Genomic DNA, 20,159 nt, shown 5'->3' with positions numbered 1-20,159 from the left:
AGAAGGGTTGACTTGGTCTGTGCACCAGAGGGACTGGTTGCCATAGTGACATGTTCTTCCGGTGAGGCTGGAAACACAGTGACAGAAAAAGGGATTGGGAAAAGAATGGACAACATTTTGACTTTGTATCGACTGATTTTTAATTGCTGCAACAGAAAATGGGCAGGGCACAGCAGGGGGAATGTAGGCGCTGACAGCTGGAGTTGGCAGGGCATTGTATTTCATCGGAACTAATGGAAATGCTGTTCGCCATCATCCAACATCCAGCAGTCACTGTCAGTGGCGAGTGCCCACTGACCATGGCTGTCTCTGCCATCAGACATTCTTGCTGGGTACTATGGAGATAGATGGCGTGCCAGACTTACACATCTGGAGAGACTTAAGATCACTGTCTTCATTTTTAACCTCAAAACATCACCCTTGAAAGCCACATCTTCCTCGGGTCAGCAGCAATAAGAGGGGATTTGGAAGCGAGTGCGCTTCATTTCAGTAGAACTCATAAACAAATCTTTAATAACAATGTAATTTTGAGACTTCATTAGTCTTCCTATATGGGTAGGTTTTATAAGAAAGTTAAAAAAATGAATATCCAGACATTTTAAATGAGGGCATCTTAGGGAAAGAGATTTATCTCATAGTATTTATTCAAAGCTGAAGTTTTTTTTGGTTTTTGGGTCGCACCCGGCGATGCACAGGGGTTACTCCTGGCTCTGCACTCAGGAATTACTCCTGGTGGTGCTCAGGGGACCCTATGGGATGCTGGGAATCGAACCCGGATTGGCTGCATGCAAGGCAAATGCCCAACCCACTGTGCTATCACTCCAGCCCGCTGAAGATATTTTAGACATTTGGTGTGTGTGTGTGTGTGTGTGTGTGTGTGTGTGTGTGTGTAAAAGTAGCGTAGGTTAAAATTCTTGGAGATACTTGTTGGGTGAAGGGAAAAATTCTTGGGGATCCTTGTTGAGAAGGGAAACTAGACTGTTGAAAATCCATTAATATTGTGGGAGAATCAGAGATTTATCTATATGATCATACAGCTTCAAAGAACTCAAACATTTGTTAAATTAATGTTCATTACACAACAAAGTGCTATCTTATTTATCTTTAAAAAATCCCACAATAAGAAAACAAAATCACATCTATATCTGATATGATTCTTTCTTTGATTAATATCTCTATCTGAAGGTACAGTCCTATAGATTCATGTGCTTTCTGAAATCTGGTCCCCTTCCGTGTGGAGGTTCCTATGAATATGCATTTCTGATCATTGTGCATTTGTGGGTCTCATTGAACTCTTAGTTCCTGGAGGGCAGGAAAGATAATCACTCATAAAACACATCTACCAGATGCTGGGTCTTTGGGAAATACCTTATCCAAATTAGGCTCACAGAAATCTATTCATCAGGATAGATTCTTGATGGAAATCTATCCATCGGGAGTTTCTTCCAGTGGTCGGAAGGAGCCCTTGTGTGGAAATCCAAATAAAAGATTACTCGAAAAGTTGTGATGGAAAACAAAATGAGCTGGTGTGACTCTTGGGGCAGGTTAATATTGCAACAGCTGCTCGTGATTTATTTAACAGGGAAGATTTCTCAGGCAGGAATAAGGGAAACATTTTTTTTAATGGCAACATATCACCAAACAGGCTCATGTCAACCACGGTATTTATTGTTCACTGTAGATAAGGTTTGGATTATTTCCTTCTTGGAGGTAGGATTGGGCAGAGGGGATGGCAAGGATAAATTACCCTTGAGTGCCTCCGAATCAGGTCCTCTGTCTTCTCACTTTTCAGCCTCATCCATGTCTCCCTAGTAAGTCACTGTGAGTACTGGCAGAGATCAATGACACGATCAGTTTCTGAAATTCAAGTGACTCACAGACCCTTAGCAGAAGCAGACACAGGTAGGAGATTTTGTTCCAGGGAACTTGAAGGGAGTCTGTGTATTCTTTGGTTTGTACAGCCAAGTCATATTGATGTGGCTTGAAATAAACAGACCTTCATTAGAGACCCTAACAACTTAAAAACTATTTGAAAACAGGCCTTGGAATAGACTTGGACTTTTTCAGTTTTCATAATCATGGATTTTTGTTCAATATAATGAAGCTGAGGGGATGGTAGGCCATACCTGGAAGTGCTCAGGGGCTGCTCCTGGCTCTATGCATAGCTGTGAGCCCTGGTGGTGCTCAGGGGGTACCATGTGATGCCAAGGATTGACTGGGGGTTGGTCGGATACAAGGCAAACACCCATACTTCTTATGCTATCTCTCGCTGGAGCGATAGCACAGTGGTAGGGCGTTTGCCTTGCATGCAGCCAACATGGCTGATCCGAATTCGATTCCCCCGCCCCTCTCGGAGAGCCCGGCAAGCTACTGAGAGTATCTCGCCTGCACGGCAGAGCCTGGCAAGCTCCCCGTGACATATTTGATATGCCAAACACAGTAACAACAAAGTCTCCAATGGAGATGTTACTGGGCCCACTCGAGCAAATCGATGATCAACGGGAGGGCCTTTACCTTTACCTTTACCTTATCTCTCAGGCTCAAAAACGTTGTTCTCATTGAACGTTGCACATATTCACAATTTAATAATGCACTCAGAAGATATTTAGTGCTCATGTATTCTGTTGTGGGCACCCATTGCTCAGAAGAAGGGATGAACTGGGTATGTCCATTATTCCCAGAGTCTGTTAGCCTCATAGAGAATAAGTAACCACAGGACAGGGAGCCCCACTGAAGCACATTCAGAGAAGCACAGGAAAGTGCTGCCTAATTGTGTGTTCTACAGGGTAAGGGGAAATGGGAGGTTGGGAGAGGTGCCTAGAAGGCATGAAATCAGAACAGGGAGGTGATAAAGTTTGGAGATGGTTGGAAGGAAAGATATCTGAGGCAAGGCGGTTGAAGTGTGCAGGGACACAGACGGATGAATTAGTAGTCAGACCTGTGAGCTTTGACTTCTGGGGTGAAAGAGAGACATGGACCAGGCAAAGGTACATGTGCACTCAAGTCCCCCATAGCTGTGCTGCCTGGCCTGACTGCCGTAGCCAAGTGGTTCCATCCTTAAAGGGAAAATAAAGTAAAAACTGTCCTCTCTCCCAATGGCCACATGATAAATGCCCAATAGCCGTATCTAGCTAGGGGATGTTCTCTGGGACAGGGGTAAGAATAGAGCATTCCTGTACCCCAGAAAAGTCCACTGGACAGTCCCACATGGAACCTATAGCTCTACAGAGAATAAAGAACCTAGTTTGTTTGATATTGGGGAAGTGAGACATCACAACCTGGGCTTAGATGTAAGTATGTTCTTTCACACTTCAGAAACTTGGCTACACGAATGTTTAGGGCAGCAGGTTTCTGTCCATGATCAATTTTGCTGCCTCTGTTTTATTCACTTCTCATCTTTGACTCATAGAATCCTTGTATGTTCCTTGTTTCTTCCTTCCTTCTCTCTGACTCCATAAAAAAACAGCTAGCAGAGATGACCTGGTGGAAAGATGGATGGAAATAGTGATGGGGTTAGGGGTGTGGCTTGGTGGTAAAGCACATGACTAGCATGTGTGAGGCTCAGAGTTTGATCCCTGGCACCATATGGTTCCTGATAACCACCAGTGTGGCCTCCCAGCTTCTGTAAAACATTTGTAGTACCAAGTTTGGTGCTCAGTGTTTTTCTAAGAGTTTTACACATATTAGCTAATTTAACCAATAATCATTATTATGATTATTTCTTCCAATTCTACAGTTGAAACAAAGGTACAGAAAGGTCTCTTAACTTACCAAGTTCCTGGTAAGGATGATCTGATCTTCTTCTTCTTCTTCTTCTTCTTCTTCTTCTTCTTCTTCTTCTTCTTCTTCTTCTTCTTCTCCTTCTCCTTCTCCTTCTCCTTCTCCTTCTCCTTCTCCTTCTCCTCCTCCTCCTCCTCCTCCTCCTCTTCTCCTTCTCCTTCTCCTTCTCCTCCTCCTCCTCCTCCTCCTTCTTCTCCTTCTTCTTCTCCTCCTCCTCCTTTTCTTCTTCTTCTTCTTCTTCTTCTTCTTCTTCTTCTTCTTCTTCTTCTTCTTCTTTCTTCTTCCCTCCTTCCCTCCTTCCCTCCTTCCTCCTTCCTCCTCCCCCTCCTCCCCTCCCCCTCGTCCTCCTCTTCCTGTTTCCCCTCCCCCTCCCCTCCCCCCCTCTCTCCTCCCTCCTCCCTCTTTTCTCTCTTCTTTCTTCTTTTGTAGGGGGATGCCTAAAAAGTACCAGAGGTCTCTCCAGGGATTCTCAGCCATCTAGTCTGGATGGTTGAATGCTAGGACTGAAGGGTGAGCCCCATGATGCTGGGGGCCACCAGAACCACCTCAGCAGTGCTCAGGAGCCTTCTGGTGGTGCTTAGGGGACCTTGTGGTGGCAGGGACTGCACTGGGGTTGGTTGCATGCAAGGCGTGTTTCCTAATCCCTGCACTCCCTCTTAGTTCCCAGGAAAAATTCTTATTATATACATGGATTGGGCCAGTGGGGACATGGAGAAGAGACTCATAGTTTGATTTCCCCAAACTGGGAAAGCAATTGAAGTGATTCTAGAATCTTCCCCAAGGTGAGACTTGCTGGAGAGTTTCCTTCCTAGCAGTGAGGAGGAAGGTGATTCCGAAGTGGTTTCCATGCTTTGGGCTCCACTGGCAGGCACGCTACACATTTTATTTTGGGATTTTGGGTATTATGTTCACAGGAGTGGATGCCGGGGTTTTAGACATTCTCATGGATTCTAGGGACATGCTCATGGATTCCAAATCTATGTGTTGTGGAGGTCTGACATCCCAGAGGTGTTACATTCCAGGGCAAGGGACAATATAAAAGTACATACAGATTCTAACTAGCATCTTATAAACCCATCAGCATGTAATAATGAATGTCACAAAGAAACTTTGCTCTTATGAAGCACAAAGGCAGAGTTGGGCAAGCAAGACAGCAATGAAATGGTTCTGGGGCATTGGTGGAAGGGAGTGTTCGCTAGTGAAGGGATTGGTGCCAGAAACATTGTAACCCAACCTGAAAGCCAACCATGAATAACTTTGTAACTTCGTGGTGACTTAAAAATGTTGTTTTCATTTAGTTGTGTAATATGGGTAAGCTTTGAATATGAACACTGATTGTCTTTACAATTGCATGTACATATACACACAGGTATGTGGGTAGAGTCCATTTGCGAATAGCTAAGCATGGTGGTATCCCACGTGTCCATGTTGCTTGGGTACCCATGGGTCTAGCAAAACCCTGCTCTCAGCCCCACCTCACTTCCCAGTCATGCTGAAGTTCAAGTAAGCAGTGGGTGTGGTCATTTAGAGGACAGTCCCATGATTGGCAAATATCTGGGTGGAGAGAGAGGGAATGGGGTGCAGAGATGCGTGTTGAGCAGTTGCTGGTTGCTGTGCCCACCACTGGCTTATTGAGGAGAACAATGTTCTTAGAGAATGTCCTAGGACCCTCCTTCAATCCCCCGGAGTCCCTCTTCGCTGTGGTTGGATCAGCACTTTCTCTGGGGCTCTCCTGTGTTCATGGGATCAGAAAGCCGCCGATCAGGGAAGATCTAGGGTGCGCTATTGCTATTGAACCCGTAAAGTCAAGAACCTTATTTCTATTCCAGAAGGCTAGTTTATTTATTCCTTTACTGCAGGGTCGTAAGGATCAATGAAGAGGATCGATTCTGTATACTCTACTTTGAGTTTTCAGTTAAAAATATTTTTTCCCTCTCTGCTATTTGTCGGTCTTCAGGCAGAATCCTTAACTGCTGTGAGTTACTTTGACCCCTTCTGCATACGTGCATTCATATAAGCACCTGAGCATCAGGTGATCAAGGCACAAATGTTTATTAGATGGACGTTCATTTTTTAGTACTTGCTCCAAACAGCACACAAAGAGGGAGTGCAGGATTCCATGGATGAAGAAACAGAACATTTTTCTCTAGCATATTAGTCGAATGGTTTTAGTTTTTCGATGGGATAGGGTCGTTTTTTTAAAAAAGGAATTTTGTTTTTGTAGATGTAAAGTAATGGATTTGGGTTGTTTAGATTTCAAGCCATTTTCATGCACTAGCATGAGATGAGAAAACTAAATTTAGGTGGTAGAGAATAAATAACACGTAAGTGGTGGAAAACAGGTGAAGTGAGAGGGAAAGAAAGGAAATCGAGAAGGAAGAGACAAAGAAAGCAAAGGGAGAGAGAGAAGAGAGAGAAAGAGAGAAGAGAGAGAAAGATTCCTAAAGGGCTAGTTGGTAATAGGAAGGAAGAGGAAAAAACAAAAGCAGCTGATTTTTTGTCAGTGTAGAAGCAGGTTACGAAAATTCACTTTTTTCTCCTGAATGACTTGAGATGCCATGTGGTGGGCTTGGCTGCAAAAGAAAAAAACTCCATCAATAAAGGGTGTGGATGGTACTGGAGCGATAGCACAGCAGGTAGGGCGTTTGCCTCGCATGTGGCCGACCCGGGTTTGGTTCCCAGCATCCCATGTGGTCCCCTGAGCACCTCCAGGAGTAATTCCTGAGTGCAGAGCCAGGAGTAACCCCTGTGCATCACCGGGTGTCACCCAGAAAGCGAAAAAAAAAAAGGTGGTGGATGTTCAACAGAGTGAATGCCTTGATGCCTCTGTGCTGTGCCTCTAAGAAGGGTTAAAATGCTCTATTTTCTGTTATGTATATTTGACCATAATTACAACTAATCAAGTAGAAGGGGATGTAAAGAATTTGACAGCAGAGAACTTTAGAGCCAAGGACTTTTGTTTATTTGCACAGTTACTGAGCACTTACTGCATACCCAGACCCTCGTCCAGGTGAGCCTGGGATGCAGAAGTTAATAAAACAGAAAAAAAAAAATTCCTGCACTAACAGTGTTGAGCATTGCTTTTCCCCCTCCTCCTAAACAAAACCTTTAAAGAGGACCAATGTAGGAAATAAGTGTTTTATAAACAAACACAATAGTGAAATAATAGGCAAAAGTAACACATTTCTCAGGTCATGTCAACACTGTAGGATATGGAACACTTCACCAGGCTCTGGAAATGTCTTTTGAACACTGATGCTATCGGGAGCATTACCTGGAGGGGTGATCCTGCATGAAGCCAGTAATTCTCCAGGAGCTTTAAATTAAAAAAATTTTTTAATGGAATCACCATGAAATATAGTTACAAAGTTGTTCATGACTGGGTTTCAGTCATGCAATGTTCCAACACCCATCCCTTCACCAGTGTACTTTTTCCAACACTAGTATCCCCAGTTTCCCTCGTCTGACTCTTCTCCCCCTCAACCTTCCTTTATGGAAGGCACTTTTCTTCTTTCTCTCTCTTGTTTTTTCTCTTTTTATGTTTGGGCATTATGGTTTGCAATATGAGTACTAAAAGATTACCATGTGTATCCCTTTACGTCCTTTAAGCACTCAGTTCTTGTCTATTGTGATCATTTCCAACTATTGTTGTCATAGTGGTTCTTTTCCTGTCCTAATTGCCCTCCCCCGCACCCCCCCATACACACTCTTGTGGCAAACTTCCAACTGTTGACCAGTTCTTCTGGCCCTTGTTTCTACTGTACTTGGTGGGTATTAGTCTCATGCTATTTTTTCCTTTATTTTTTTGGGTCACACCCAGCGATGCTTAGGGGTAATTCCTAGCTCTGCACTCAGAAATTATTCCTGATGGTGATTGGGGAACCATATGAAAGCTGGGGATTGGACCCAGTCGGCTACATGCAAGGCACATGCTCTACCATTGTCCTATTACTCCAGCCTCCTGTTTTTTTCTTATATCTCACAAATAAGTACAATTATTCTATGTCTGTGCCTCTCCTTCCGATTTATTTCACTCAGAATAATACTCTCCATATCCATCCATTTTTAAGCAAATTTCATGACTTCAGTGTTCCCAGGAACGTTGAGGGACCCAAGTCTGAGGTGGTTCTATGAGCCGTTTGTGTGCTGGGGGCCTCCGTGATGGCTGTGTGTGGGAACACTCTGGAGAAGGTTGGCAGGAAAGGGAGCACCCGGTCTCTGGATGTTTTAGAGTTTCTCTGCATCAGAAAGATGAAGTCTTCATTTGAAAATGAATCTTAAGGTTTGACTGACACTTGTCTAATCTTCTGTCTGCCCTGGCTCTCACCTCCACCCCCAACTTCTATCCCTTTTTCTCTCCCAGCCAGAGTTTTAGAAATCGCATCTGTGTGATTCCACTCATAGTATTCCAAGAACACAACCAATGTGTCACACAAGGAACAGGGAAGTCAAAGGTGGAGAATTTTAAATTTTATTTTAATGAATCACTGTGAGGTACAGTTACAGACTTACAAACTTTCGTGATTACATTTCAGTCATACAATCACCGAGTACTCATCCTTCTACCAGCGCCCTTTCTCCACCACCAGTGTTCCCAGTATCCCTCCCACCAACCCCACTCCTTCCCACCCCCTGCCTCTGTGGCAGGCACATTCTCTCTTACTCTCTCTCTCTCTCTCTTTGGGTGTTATGGTTTGCAATACAGGTACTAAGCGGCCATCATGTTTGATCCATAGTCTGCTTTCAGCATGCAACTACCATCCCGAGCAAGCCCTCCAACCACCTTTTACTTAGTGATCCCTTCTCTTTCCCAGCCGCCTTTTCCCCCAGCATGTAAGACCTGCCTCCAAGCCATGGAGAGATCCTCCTGACTCTTATCTCTACTGTACTTAGGGGTTAGTCTCCTAATGTTATGTTGCTTTATATTCCACAAATGAGTGCAGTCATTCTAAGCCTGTCCCTCTTTTTCTAACTCATTTCACTTAGCCTGATACTCTCCATGTCTGTAGGTGGAGGAATTTTACTTTTTGTCAGTCTGTGTACATAGATGTGTTGAGTAAAAGTCCCTTCTTGTACTCTGAGATCACATAAGTGCAAGGGGATGGCTGGGTTGAATCCAAGGCAACCTGTGTTCCCAAACAGCATGACTGGGGTGGCCCTCAAGGTCCCTATCACTGCAGGTACCAAGGAGCACCATATCCTCAGGACCTAGCCCTAAACTAATGGCTCGTTTGGTTGAGCCCCTCAGGGAGGAAACCTCCTCTTTGGACCCTCCAAGCCCTGCTTTGGAGCCTGTCTCCGTAAAAATCTTGCTCTAGGAGTCTCAGGACCCGAGACAGGTGATGTTCTCCTGTGCAAAGGCTGCTGGGGACGTGCAGAGAGGCTTGACTGGTGAACCACTGTTACGGGAGACGGCAGCCATATCAGAATTATTTCCATTGATTTTTCTTTCAGTGTCCACGTATTTGGCCAAGAAAAGGCAATTTACTTTATATTAGGTCATCTTCATAAATTTATACCATTTTCTATTTTTGAAAAATGCCCACTCTTCTGCAGGCCGAACCCTCCTGTCTCTGGACACTTGCCTTAAGAGTTTCTTGCCGAGTCTTGCCGGGTTCCTCCCTGAGCACACAGGAATCCTGTGTAGACTAATGTGGCTGCAGATCTCTGTGGCTCAGGAGTATTTGGCAGAATGGATGGGATAGGAATGTTTTCTGTTTCAGGAAACTCTGTTCCCATTGGCTCCATCAGTGGCTTTCAGACTCCAATCTGTGGACTGGAGCTGTAGGTATCTAAAGGCTCGAAACCATTGGTCCATTGCCTTGGGTCTTTTTTTTTCTTTTTGTGTCACACCCGGTGATGCACAGGGGTTATTCCTGGCTCATGCACTCAGAAATCACTCCTGGCGGTGCTCAGGGGACCATATGGGATGCTGGGAATTGAACCCAGGTTGGCCGCATGCAAGGCAAATGCCTTTCCCGCTGTGCTCTCACTCCAGTCCCTTGCTTTGGGTCTTAACTGCCCATACATGAACTGGGGCCCAAATTGGAATTAAGCAGTGTCAGAATGTGACTCTCTCTCCAGTGAGGTAACTCAGAAAGCTGAGATGGGCCACCTGCCTCCAGTTCTCTTCCTTCTAACTCTGTTCCCCATGAAAACCCGATACACACCCAGTATCCGTGACCTAAAAAATAAACCCATATAAAGGACAGAGTTGTGTCCATTTATGGGAAAGTGGCTCTAATGAAAAACAAACAATCAAACAATCATAGTTTGTTTCGAATATATTTACTAAGGGCTGGGAGATAGTACAGTGGTTAGGGTATATGCTTAGCATGGTCCCCCAAACTTTGTCAGCCTTAGGGGTTTCACAGGCATGGCCAGTGCGGCCCTGGAGGATATTAGCACTGCTGGGGTAGCCTGGCTGGCCTTGGTATCCGAGGCTCAAGCAGCACTGCATCTTTGGGCCCTTACACCGAACCTCTAACTGGATTGAATGAGAATTGCTGGACCCTGAACTCCCCTAGGAAGGCCTGGGGAAAGAAAGAGGGGGGAAAACCCATACACTAGGGACCAGGGAGAGGGCACAGAGGACTGGGCTCGATCCAGAAACTACATGGTCCTGTGAGCTCTGTGGGGAGTGACCACTCCAAAACAAAATAAAAATCAATATACAAGATGTGTGTTTCCAGTGTTGTATGTTCCAAATAAACACAGAACTTGAGTGAAGGGGCTGGAGATGATAGTACCGTTCAATTCCCAGCACCACATATGTTCTCCTGAGCACCACCAGGAGTGATCCCTGAGTGCAGAGCCTGGAGTGATCCCTGAATGAAGAGCAGGAGTGATCCCTGAGCACCACCAGGAGTGATTCCTGAGTGCAGAGCCAGGAGTTAGCCCTGAGTGCAGAGCCAAGAGTGATCCCTGAGCACCAACAGGAGTGATCCCTGAGTGCGGAGCCTGGAGTGATCCCTGAGTGCAGACCTAGGAGTGAGCTCTGAGTGCAGAGCCAGGAGTGAGCCCTGAGTACCAACAGGAGTGAGCCCTGAGTGCAGAGCCATGAGCAAGCACAGCATGGTGGTGCCCTACCCCCGATAAAGTGTGCCCTCCCCCAGTAATCAAACCCTTGCATGATAAAAGTGAGGGCAGAAAGAAACGCGGAGTCTAATGCCATGTATGGAAAGGTCTAAACAGATATTAAACATTGGCCATTGTTTATAGAAACATTTGCATTACATATATAAAATATACCTGTCTTATGAGTCACTGTCACTGTCATTGTCCTCCCATTGTTCATCGATTTGCTCGAGTGGGCCCAGTAACACTGTGAGACTTGTTACTGTGTTTGGCATATCGAATATGTCACGGGGAGCTTGCCAGGCTTTGCTGTGCGGGCAAGATACTCTTGGTAGCTTGCCAGGCTCTCCGAGAGGGACGGAGGAATTGAACTTGGGTTGGCCGTGTCAGCTGCCTTGAACGCCATACACGCTATGCTATCGCTCCAGCCCGTCTTATGAGTATGAAATAAAAATGATGTTTACTTTTTTCAAATAGGGAAAGAAATGGAATGGGAAAGGTGTTTGAAAACTGTTGTATTTGATATCTTAAATAAGCTAAAGACAGGAAGTGAATGGGGGCACATACTTGGGATATTTGCAGGGTACTCACCATTCTGACAAAAAGTTAGAATTTTATTCCTATTGTTAGGCTTCATGTACAGAAGGTGGTTCTCTTTCAGGAAAATTATCAGAAATATGCCTCGGACTCTGTGGTAGATTATATCCCCCCCTTATTTAAACATGGTTTACAAAGTTGTTTATCATGATTTGTTATTCCAAGCCCAATCCTATCATCTCTGTCCCCTTCCCTCCACCACTGTCTCCATTTTCCACACCATCCCTCAAGCCTGCCCCATAGTAGACTCACAATAATTTATTTTATATTGCTTGTTTCTACTAACTGGTCAACGGAATGATTGGAAAATATTCTGTAGAAGAAAATTTGTGAAAGTTGTTGTATTTTACCATGGGGACATTAAGTCCTTGTCTAAGGGTTTACTAAGCTATTGTTACAAGTTAAGCTTATGTGTTAATGTTTTTGTTAACCAAGATTGGTTGGCTTCTATGTTACATCCCATCCAATCTGGTGTGCTGCTACTGGGGTGGCAGTGTTTTGGAGAGTTTGGAGATGTCATGTGGCCACATTTGCAGCCTCATACTCCAGAAAAATCCAGACCCTTTCACTGGGCAGTTTGTGAGACTCAGTCCTGAGGTGATCGAGTCTGGCTGGAGGCTTGGCATCAGCTCTGGACTGTGGGGATAGCTGCTGGAGCTTTGGTAGGGCGGGAACTAGCCTGCCCCATCTGTGGTGGACTTTTAAGTAGTAACAAGAGGCAGTTAGAGAAGAGAGTCAAGGTTGTCCTAATCATCAGCTTTCATTGAGAGTAGTTCATGGAGGACTAGGAAAAATAGCGGGTAGGGCGTTCGCCTTACACGCGGCCAACATGGCCGACCCAAGTTCGATTCCTCCGCCCCTCTCGGAGAGCCCGGCAAGCTACCGAGAGTATTCGATATGCCAGACACAGTAACAACAAAGTCTCCAATGGAGACGTTACTGGGCCCGCTAGAGCAAATCGATGATCAACGGGAGGGCCTTTACCTTTACCTTTTACCTTTATGTTTTATTTACTTTTGATAAGGAGGAATATAGCTTTTATTTATTTATTTTTCTTTTTTTATTAGTGAAACACCATGAGGTACAGTTATAGGCTTACAAATTTTGTGCTTGGGTTTCAGTTAAATGATCGCTTTCTAAAATAGAGACTGAAGTACAAGTCAGTCTTCCCTTTGTAAGTTTCCCAATTTGTGTGGATAGAAATCAAGAGCTTCAAAGCCTGAAAGTGAAAGTGAAGCAATCCCATCAGTTGGCACAAACTTGAAATAGAAGAGGCACAGAAATCAGCACGTGTGAGGTAAGCCAGGAATGAGTCAAACATTTGGGAAGGCAAGAACTCTGATTTGACAGCTGGGGAGCTGACACAAAGGAAGGAACATGCGCTTTGCATGGGATAATCCTGGGTTCAATCCCTGGTACCACATGGTTCCCTGAGCACTGCCCAGGGTGGTCAAATGAAAAAATAATATTTCATTTGAAGAAAGCAGAATAGAGCTGTAATTCTTCAGCAGTTTTATTGTCACTTTTGTTGGTCAGTAAAGCTAAGTAGTTTTATTATTAAGGAATGAGGTGAAGATTCTTCTTAAAATTAGGAGAAGACTTTAGCCAAGATCTCTTATGGCTCTCACTTAACGGTGAGAGCCATATTTACACAGTTGATAGCCGGAACAGAGAAGTCCCATCAGGGTCATTGTAAAAATTCCATTTTCACCTGCTAATGCGGGAAGCCTCCCAGGCTGGGCCTCCAGCTACTAAGGGATTAGGAAAGCCACAAGGGACTTCAGGGGTTGTTGAAGCAAAGAGCGAGCAGAGGTCGGATTTTAGTAACCATGGGGCTGCATGCGGCACTGGGTGCAGCTCTGGGCAGGCAGGCTGGCAAGGTGGCAGGCGGGAGGATTACCGTGGCCCACTCTGGAGGGTGGAGGCACCTGGCATTTGCAGCACTTGTGCAGGGGAGGGCCTGGGGGAGGGACTGCCTCGGGGTCCCACCTCTCCTTCTGGAATGTCTTTATGCAGAGGAAGCAGAGGTGGTCTGCTTGGCCCATGTCTTTTCGGTGGGACCTCTCTCCAGCCTGCTGTTCTCACCACTCCACCTTCGGTGCTCTTCCTCCTCCTCCTCCTCCTCCTCCAACTCCTCCTCCTCCCCTCCTTCTTTTCCTCCTCCTCCCCTTCTTCTTTTTCTCTTCCTCCACCTCTTCCTCTTCCTCCTCTTTCTCCACTCTTTCTTTTCCTCTACCTTCACCTCTGCCTTTTCCTCCTCCTCCCCTTACTCCTCCTTTACCTCCTTGCCTCCTTTTCCTCTTCCTCCACCTCTACCTCTTCCTCCTCTTCTTCCTCCTACTCCTCCTTCTCCTCCTCTCTTTCTTTTACTCTTCTTCTTCTTCTTCTTCTTCTTCTTCTTCTTCTTCTTCTTCTTCTTCTTCTTCTTCTTCCTCCTCCTCCTCCTCCTCCTCCTCCTCCTCTTCTTCTTCTTCTTCTTCTTCTTCTTCTTCTTCTTCTTCTTCTTCTTCTTCTTCTTCTTCTTCTCCTTCTCCTCCTCCTCCTCCTCCTCCTCCTCCTCCTATTTTCCTTCTTTTCCTCCTCTTCTTCCTCCTCCTTCACCCCTCTCCTCCTCCTTCTTCTCCCTTTCCACCCTTTCCACACCTCCTCTTCCCCTCCCCCCTCCCCTCCTCTCCCCTTCTCCCGCCCTAGTATGCGGGGGGGGCCCCGCCAGACCACTCTCCGGCCCGTGGAGGTGGCCCTAGGATCCGTAGGTGCAAGGAGGGACCAACCGAATGAAGACACAAGACACAAGAGACAGAGTACAGTTTAGAAACAGAGATAAAGAGACAGGACAGGACAGGACTTTATTCAGGGAAGCAGGGGTATTATATACTTTGCAACACAGGAAACTATGCTTACATCACAGAAGGCAATCACATCACTAGGTCATATCATATATTGTTAGGAGAGTTACAAAAACTACATGTTCCATGTGCTTGATTAGTCAGTGTCAGTTACTTCTTATTCTTGGGCTAGCTGTGATAAATGTTTTCTTTTAAATAATCATACATAGCTCATAGGCTGTGGTCAGAGCAGACGCAGTACCAGATTTGCGCTAGTCAGGACCTGCTTGTTCAGGGTCACATAGGCCAAGATAACCATACATAGCACAGGCACGTAGGCCCTTGGTCAGTTAAAGGGCCAGCTTCCCACACTAGTACTGCTCAGGGCTTACTCCTGGCTCTTTTTGTTCGTTAGGGCACCATATGTGGTTCAGGTGATCAAAGCAGGTCCACCAGATGCAAGCACGTCTTTACCCACTAAACTACCCCTTTCTAGAGGTTTTTTTTTGCTTCTCACTGTCCCATTTGGCTCCTGAAGCCCTGAGAAGTGTGAAGCCCTGCACTGGGTTGTATTCTCCATGGGGCTGCACTGTGCTGCTCTGATCCTGGCTGGCTGATGCTTTCTGTCCAGAACCATCCCTGTCATCGGAAACCTACTCCTCTTAGCACTTCACTCGTAACCCTTCATGGAACTCCTGCCCCTCCCCAAACCTCCCTGTGGCCCAACACTTCAGTGTCTTCACCTCACGGGTTGACAGCACCTCTTCCCTCCCCACAGTGCTTCATCTAATTAATTTAAAAAAATTTATAAGTTAACATGATCTTATGTATTATTTATTAGGACACCGTGATTTACAAAGTTGCTCATAATAGAATTGTTTCAGGCGGGCAGTGTTTCAACACCAATCTCACCACCAGAGTCCCTCCCCTCCACCCATGTCCCCAGGTCCCCTCCCACCCCCACCAGCCTGCCCCCTTGGCAGGCATACAACACATTTGTGTCATATTGCTTGCTCCACAAAACTTAAAGAAATGGCAAATGAAGTTATAAAAAAGTAAATCAATAAAAATCAATTTGTGACGATTGCTCTATGACTTTAACCCGTGTAAATATAGAACTTCAAATCTAAATTTGAACAATATAATATAATGCCTGTGTCATTTACATAAATGTAAATGACAAAGTTTTCAACTCTGGCATCTAAAACATATTGCCCTAACTTAAATCGAAGTACTGTCACATTTTGGAGCCATTCCTGGTGGTGGTAGGGGGACCATGCGGTGCCAGTGATCAAACCAGGGCCTCCCACATGTACAACACAGGCTCAGCCTTCCGAGCAACTCCCCAGCTCTCCAGCCCGTTCTACTACACCTGGGGGTGCTGGGGACCACGTGGTGCCAGCTCAACCCCCCCAGGCTGCATCCTATCCTCTGAATGGTCTCTCTGACCAGCCTCCATACGGCACACACCACGCCCGGCCCACGCTGGACTTCTCTCCAGCTACGTTCTCCTGTCTAACGCCTTGGCTTCCGGTGCCTGTGGAGTCTTTCCTTTGCGCAGGAGCCCTTCCCCTCTCATCCCTTCTGTTGAGTTCCCTGGCCAACATCTGCTTACCCTTTGGGGCTTCAGATCTTGTGCATAGCGCTGGTGCTCTCTTGACCCACCTTTGTCCTGCACTCAATATATTTCCGAGCTCAGGAACCCTTTCTAGCTCTGTGCTCAGTGGTTGTTCCCTGGGATACTGGGTATCAAACCTGGACCTCCTGCTGAGCTTGCTCTCTGACCCTCCCCCACTTTTATTTTATTTATTTATTTTTTGCTTTTGGGTCACACCCAGAGATGCACAGGGGTTACTCCGGGCTCATGCACTCAGGAATTACTACTCCTGGCAGTGCTTGGAGGACCATATGGGATGCTGGGACTTGAACCCAGGTTGACTGCGTGCAAAGCAAATGCCCTGCCCACTGTGATATTGCTCCAGCTTCCTACTTTTATTTTTGAGGCTTAAAAATGTAACGACTATCATCTTTTTTGTCTGCAGTGCTTTGCCTACTGAATGCATGGGCCACAGTAGGTATTTAAGACAGGGTTTTCGAATGAATGAAGGTTTGTCTCGGTGCAGTAGATCTGGAAACCTTATTTAACAGAGAGTGATAATTTCATTGGACTAGGGAGAGTCCCCATTAAAAGGACGCCTGCTGTGAATTGTTCTGTAAAGCAGATGATAAACTCCATTCATTCTGTGGTAAGGGCTGTCTGTTCTTAAAGCACCCATACTTCTGATCCACGCGAGGACAGTCCCAGTGGCAGGCTCTTGTCTTTCCCCAGGATTAACCCCAACTGCTCTGCTCCTGTCCTATTTCTCAGGCTGGTCCCCTGCCCAGAGTGTGTTGAAAAAGAGAAGACTGCCACTATTTCTTGCTCCTCCCATGGATGAGAGAACTTCCCGGGAGCCTGGTCTACCTGTTCATCCCCCCAGGAACCTCTCTGAGGCTCCTGGTGTTTGTCACCTGCCATGTCTTCAAGTCATCCCCATGCTGGGTTGTCTCAATTCTTCCTCTGGTACCGTCTCCTCACATTCCCTCTGAGAGTGTGGTTCAGTCAGAGAAGGGCTGGAAATATTCTTCCGGAACAGGCTCTTCTCTGGTTTCCAGCTTGGTTTGCTTGGCATATTTTCCAAATAAGTGGGTCAGTGGGTGGAACTCTGGCTGGAGTCTGTCTCCAGTTCCCAGTGTCTCTGGCCCCACTGGAACTGCTGACGTCATCAGACTTAGCCACAGAAAACATCCATTCCCTTCTTGGGTGTTTGGGGACAGAAGGACAACCAGGCAGCACCTCTGCGGAACTGTCTGGAACATCTCCCGGCTTAAAGGACTTTCTCTCAGGCAATTGGCTGAGGGCAGACCTTGTTGCTGCCTCCTTATGCTAAAAAGGGGAATTCTGCTCTCAGCTGATAAATATAGATGCAGCTGCTTTGCGTGACTTCCTAACCAGACCGATGAAATGACTCCTGCCAAGGAAACACCTTCTGTGACACACTAATTCCTGGATCGTATGGGTTAAGTTCATGCTGGTTTAAAACAGAAACCCATTTTCAGCCCCTTCTGCCCATACAATCTTAACTACTCCAGATCCGACTTCCCACTTTACACTCGGAGGTTGCCACCAGGTAGGAGCTCCAAGCAAATGTACATTGTGAAGATCAGGCTTTAATCGCACAAACAGAAAAAACTAGGCAACATACTGATGAGTTCTAAAGTAATGTCGTCTCATTAAATGGTGGGTAACCTTAATGCTGGGAACTAGGCTCTGGCCATTTAAGTTTATGGGAAAACCACTCAGAATCCTGGGCTGGATCTCACGCTGGATGGTGGCATTTCATCTCTTTGAGTCAGCAGCATTGTTAGGACTTAGGAGAAGCATTTCCTTGTTCTCTCGTCACCAGCATGCCGAGCTTTCATCACACCTATCTGGACAGATGCTTGGAAATCAATAAACTGCTTTAGGGGACTGAGTCAGAGACCTCGACGGATCCTTCACAGAAGTTAGATCTTCTGCACACAGTAAGAGCATTCAGGAACACATGCTCTCTGCCTTGAGATGTCTATTAGAACTCAGGTGCAAGAGACAGACTCTCCCAAGGTTGATGGGTCCCTACTGAAAGCTTGACCATGCTCAGCACACACTCCAGAAGGTTTTTTAATTTTTCTCTGCCACACCCAGCAATGCTCAGGGGTTACTCCTGGCTCTACTCCTGGTGGTGCTTGGGGGACCATATGGGATGCTGGTAATCGGACCCTTCTTGGCTGCATGCAAGGCAAACACCCTACCCGCTGTGCTATCACTCCAGCCCCTCCAGGAGGTTTTGAATCCATGGTTAGAGCTGGTCTAAGACAAAGATAGCTGTCATAGTGGGAGAGGGGGGACACACACACCCAGTGGTGCTGGTGATCAGGAGGTGGGGGAGCTCTCAGCACCACTTTGGTGTTTCGGGGTCCATGATTTCACCTAGTAGTGCTGAGGATCACATCCAGGGCCTCACACCTGCTGGGCATGGCCATTTGAGCCATCTCCCTGGCCCAAAGCCAGTTTTTTTTTTTAAACTGGGGAATTCTCCATGGAGAAATGTCAAGTGAATGCCTTAGGTGTCAGATGCTATTTGACTAGAGTTGTTCTTGGTTGTTTAACTATTTGTTAAAAATTAAAAAAAAAGGAAAAATAACAAAAGGAAACACAGATTTATTTACTTTTAAGCGCTGCAATTTACAAACTTTGAATAAGAGAGTGTCAGGGATTCAATGTACAAAACAGTTTTGAACAGAATTGGGTGGACTTTGACAGTGCATCAGAGAGGCCTGGGAAGGTAGAGGGTCCCCACCCTGCCCCTGGCCCTAACACATGCAAAACAAAGTGGAGGAAGGTGGGTTAGAAGGTGGTGGGTGTTTACTGGGGTCAGCATGTCACCCTTGGGCCAGGCTGCCCGCTGGGAGACTGTGATGTGCAGAGCTGGGGAAAATGTGGGGTGCCAGACTGAGTGAACATGTGTGTAAGCATGTTTGGGTCAAGAAAGAATGAGCTGCTTTTTCCCAGTGGGGTCACACTTCTCCTTCATGATGCGTGAGTAAGCCCTACGGGTGGGTGATCTATTCCCTTGTCTGCCAATATCTGACAAATTCTTACATGTCAGAGTTTGTGACCAGTCACATTGGGAATCGGGGAGCACCGAATAGGAATCCCTGTGCCCACATACAGCTTGTATTGCCATGAGTCAATAACAAGGGAATGGGCATGCTATGTGAGGTAATTAGAAATGGTCTGTGTGAGAGAGGAAAGCGCATGGGAAAAGGCTAGGAGAGGAGCAGAGGCAGACCTGCAGTGATGACTGGAGTGGCCAATGCTGACCTGACCAAGGGGGCTTGAGAACAGTACTTTGGGACATGAGGGAACACGGGGTTCTGGGGGTGAGGATTCCCTAAGGGGGTCACTAGAAGGGCAGTGGCAATAACCCCAGGCTAAAGCCATAGCTTTGTGGGCCGAGTGGAGGCTTTGCATTTTGGAGGCCTGGGTTTCATCCCAGCACTGCGTGGTCCTCTGAGTATTGCCAGGAGTAACCCCTGAGTACACAGCCAGAAGTAGCCCCTAGATTACCACTGAGTGTGCCTTCCTGCAGTAAAACCAAATCAAAACCAAACCAAACAAGGACGGTGACCCTGGTGTGGGAGAATGACCAGGGCATGTTGGAGATTTAACCAGGCTGGCAGAATGATGGAAGGTGGGAGACGCTGCGAGTGGGGAGGCTTCTTTGAAGTATGGTGGAAGGTCAGGGAGGTGCCTAGTCCCCACATCAGACTGTAACACAGGAGGGAGTGACCTGGGAAGCCATTGCCTAGGGTCTGAGAAGGGTCATGATTAGATTTAGGGGTTGAAACGATCCCTTGGATGCTGGGGTGGTCATGGGTTATGGGGGGCATGTAGAGAAGCAGGTAGACCAGCCCACCTAAATGGTGGGGGTAGTAGAGTGATGAGGGAAGATATTGTGTTTTTGTACTGATTTGAGACAGAAATGTTCGTCTGGGCTGATGGACCAGCCACAGAAGGAGCTGAGATGTCACCCAGCAATTTGGACTAAGCAGCTGGTCGGGTGCTTGGGACTGTTACCCGTACATCCTGGCTGGGCTTTTTTGGACAAGACAAACTTTGAGATGCCTTGTAACCTCTCCAGTGAGGGGTCAGTAGTTGGGTATATTGTCTGGGGTTCAGCGGGAAGGTCTCACTGGGGTGTAAATGTAGAGCCCATTAGCATCTGGCATTTAAAGGGAGGAGGATGAGTGAAAAATAGAGAAAGGAGAAGTCAGAAGATTAAGTTCCTGTGTACAGGG

At 46.4% G+C, this 20,159-nt stretch overlaps 1 protein-coding gene across 1 annotated transcript in view; it reads left to right on the top strand.

Moving 5' to 3' along the window:
* The window catches only part of TMEM178B (transmembrane protein 178B), a 402,185-nt gene that overhangs the window by 2,548 nt on the left and 379,478 nt on the right, over window positions 1-20,159 (top strand). The gene's annotated exons all lie outside the window — the stretch shown is intronic.

Source organism: Sorex fumeus, unplaced genomic scaffold, assembly GCF_029834395.1.
Source record: "Sorex fumeus unplaced genomic scaffold, SorFum_2.1 ptg000048l, whole genome shotgun sequence".
NCBI classification, from domain to species: domain Eukaryota; kingdom Metazoa; phylum Chordata; class Mammalia; order Eulipotyphla; family Soricidae; genus Sorex; species Sorex fumeus.
Note: the sequence above shows the minus strand (reverse complement) of the source record. Positions and strands in the feature narration are given on the sequence as shown.